Below are 3,874 nucleotides of genomic sequence, written 5' to 3'. Positions count from 1 at the left end.
TGTGCTTTTTTAGTCTCTATTGTAGTCTTTTTAATGGATCCCTCAAAGAAAATATTATTACCACATAATTCAGGGTCACACTAGCCATTGATCTTCAGGTTAATCATTTTCTTAATATTTCCATGTACCCATTCTTTCTAACACATCTCCTGTGTCTATCATGTACTGAGTGGATGTCATTTTATCCTTGCCTGATTTCTATCACTTACAGAATGGTTGTCTGTAAATGACTGTAAAGCCCCACCATTTCGCCCCATAAAAACTCACACTAAGGTTATAATATCATTGATATATCAACTCTGAATTCCACTATGATTGCAAATCCCCATGTGTGGCTTCTAGCTTCATTGTCTTACATGCTTCTCTTAACACGCAACTAATATCAGTCTTCCATAAAACCAAACTAAGAGACATATCCTATCAGTATCTGAAAGATATGGTGCTCACAGTATTTCCAAGTTTAGGAATGATTGTACATTCAAGAACAATGAATGACAATTCTGAGAGAAACTCATATTTTTAAAGACAGTAACTTGTGTTAAGAGGAGTCAGTTAAAAAATCAGAGGACTCAAAGCAACATTCAGTATAAATATAATCCAAGATATAATTCCCGAATCTAGGAAGAAAATTTATATGCAGATGCAAGGGGAGAAACTTCATGACCTTTGACACTCTTGATATAAGTAATTTTTATATAGTTGAGTGGTTATAAATAGTTAAAATTACATTGTTTACCCAAAATGATGTTTTAAATATAATAGATTCTGGAATTCCTAACAAATCATATCTTCAAGTAGTATCCCATAACTTTTGTGAGAATCATTGTAAACAGGAAACTGCATAGCGAGTTGTGGAGCTCAATGGATACATCAACACAACACTCCAATACTCAAGGCTCAGGAAACATTCTGGAAATGCTGGGGAAGAGATTGTGGGAGCCATAAGATCACAGAGTCTGCTGTGATATTTTTGCCTCTTAGTTACTTCGGGAGAAATACATGTAAACTACGACCAACATTTTAGCCAAATGAGAACTGAACAGAGAAGACACCAAGAATGTGCCACAAAGTCCACAAGTCCCCAGTTCTCCACAATGAGTTAAAGATATCAGAGTAATCCTGGGAGAAGTAGAGATACTACTCCCCAGAAAAGAACACACCAATTGATTTCCCATGGACAAATGATCAACCCTGAAAACATACACAAGTAAAATTAAATGGATTTAACTGTAGGTATTTAGGGATGTTTATGTATCCATAAAATGATAAAGTAATGAAAAAATAGACCATGAATTTGAAAAAGAGTGAAGAGGGGTGTTTGGAGGACTTAAAGAAAGAAAAAGAGAGAGATAAATGCTTTAATTAAAGTACAATCTCATATATAAATAAAAAAAGGAGTAGCCACCTTGGCTCATTAATATGTACAATTACCTATAAAATAACCCTGTAAGGATTTATATTCTTTCTAGAATTTTACTATATCTGACAGCCCCTGACATCAAGGGTAACTTAACAAGCAAATTCTACATTATATAAAAAAAGAAACCAAAATAAAGTTCAAGTAATAGACTAGTGCTTGTTCTTTGTTGTCCAAAGATGAGTTCTTTCCTTATAAATAAACATATACTTCCCCTCTTATCTGAGACCTAAGACAAGCACAGGCCTATAATGAATCTCTTGGGCAGTCTTGTGGCTATGCCCCACCATTGCTGATTTGCATGTGTCCAGAGAACAGCCCACTGTACCAATAACTTCTTCATAGACAGGTCATACCCTGTGCTGAACTCAGTCTCAGACTCATCACACACAGACATGATGATTCCCATTCCTCTGCTGGGGTTGCTGCTGCTCTGGCTTTCAGGTAAGGCAGGCAGCATTGGAAATCTATTCATTTGAGTGTGGTCAGTCCTTCATTGTCTCTGTTAAAGTTTTCTTAGCATAATTAATTGTGTGGGAAATTTGTTTTCAATTTCCAACCTCAGGTGCCAGATGCAACATCCAGATAACTCAGTCTCCAGCCTCCCTGTCTGTGTCTCTGGGAGACAGTGTCACCATGACATGCCAGGCCAGTCAAAACATTTACAGTAGTTTGGCATGGTATCAGTAGAAACCAGGGAAACCTCCCAAGTGCCTAATCTATGGTGCAAACAGCTTGGCAGATGGGGTCCCAACGAGGTTCAGAGGCAGTGGATCTGGCACACAGTATTCTTTCAGGATCAGCAACCTGCAGTCTGAAGATTTTGCAAAATATTACTGCCTAGAGGGTAGATATTCCCCACCCACAGTGATTGAAGTCATGACATAAATTACCCAGGAAAACAGAAGTGAGAGCCCAGGCTGACCATATTGTTCCTTCTTTGGTCTCCAGCTGCTGATTCTGTTTTTCTTTTCTGAGTTATTAAGGCCAATGTGATGTTTTGTGCAGGGATCCAAGGAATTTTTCTATAACATAAATTTCTGTCCTTTTTCCAAACACAAGCTCTAAAATCACAGGTCTTATTTTCATTACGTCCATAAAAATGGAAAAAAAATTTCTGAGTAACAGAAAAGTATGAACAGCTAAAATTCATGCAATAGAGATGTTAACACGCCTACAGGCACACACACACACACACACACACACACACACACACAATCATAAACATACAAGCACATGCAGCTGGGATAATCTTTGCAAGGTTATTTATATCTAAGTATGTTAAAAATCAAACTATATTAAAATTCCAAGGAAGATGGCTCTGAAGCTGGCTTATTGGTTAAGAGCACTGGGTACTTTTCTTGAGGAGCTGAGTTTGATTTCCAACAGCCACATTAATGCTGGCAACTGCCTGTGACAACAGTTCAAGGGTATCACAGATGATCTCCTGGCCTCCAGTGTCATTGCTGTAATATGGTACACAAATATATATAAAGGTAAACATCAATAAACATAAAATAAAAATAAATAAGTCTTAAATATTTGAAAAACCCCAAAGGAATAGCATTTGGTCAAAATGACACAGGAAACAGACTATTCTCAGAACCTATATATTTTATATTTCATTTTTCTCCTTTTTCTTTTCTTTTTTTAATGGAAAACAAGTGTTTCTGAGTCCTCGGCTATGGCATCAAATCTCATATCATATGAATGGAAGTGAAGAGCTTTCCTCCTTTATATGTTTGTTGTTCTTCTCTCCTTGCTAGGAGGGCAGGTGTCTTAGTTACTTTTCTATTGTTTTGACATGACACCAAGACCAAGTCTATTTATAAAAGAAATAATTCATTTTGGGGTCTTTCATTTTCAGAATGTTAATCCAGGACCAACATTGTAGTAAGCATGGCATCAGTCAGAAAGGCAGGGCTCTGGAGCAGTAGGGAAGTATATACTGCTTTATCTATAAGAGTCGGAGTAAACAGAGAGAAAACTGGGGATGGCTTGAGCTTTGGAAACCTCAAAGCACCCTAGAAGTGACACACCTTCTCCTACAAAGACACACTTTTAATCATTCTTGTAGGGTTCCAAAACATGGATCAAGAAGTGAAATGTGTGTACTTATGGGCAATATTTTCATTTAAAGCACCCTAGCAAATTCCAAGTCCCAAATTAAAAAAAAAAAAGATAAGAAAAGCTTTAAGATAAGACTAAGTCAAAATGTGGCAGGTATGTGTAAGGGTAGCCTAGCACCCATGGACCAAACTGTAAATGATTTACAAGCACATTCCTTGCTATAATTTCTTTTTTTTTTTCTGTGATGACAAAAACTTATTTTAATTTTCTTTTTTTTTAAGTAATTTTGTTAAATTATAAAAGTTTCCATTTCCGCCCCTCCTCCCACCACCCTCCCTCTCCTCCTCCCTCTCCATCCCTAAGAGCAGTCAGGGTTTCCTGCCCTGT

General features: G+C 37.0%; 1 long non-coding RNA gene across 1 annotated transcript; it reads left to right on the top strand.

The window, feature by feature from the left end:
- Positions 1-1,692: 1,692 nt before the first annotated feature.
- LOC148121776 (uncharacterized) lies at positions 1,693-2,103 on the top strand. Its single transcript, XR_015737984.1, has 2 exons — positions 1,693-1,861; positions 1,983-2,103. It is a non-coding gene; the product is annotated as an uncharacterized LOC148121776 (long non-coding RNA).
- Positions 2,104-3,874: the final 1,771 nt, after the last annotated feature.

Source organism: Myodes glareolus, chromosome 6 (assembly GCF_982192425.1).
Source record: "Myodes glareolus chromosome 6, mMyoGla1.1, whole genome shotgun sequence".
Lineage (NCBI taxonomy): Eukaryota > Metazoa > Chordata > Mammalia > Rodentia > Cricetidae > Myodes > Myodes glareolus.
Note: the sequence above shows the minus strand (reverse complement) of the source record. Positions and strands in the feature narration are given on the sequence as shown.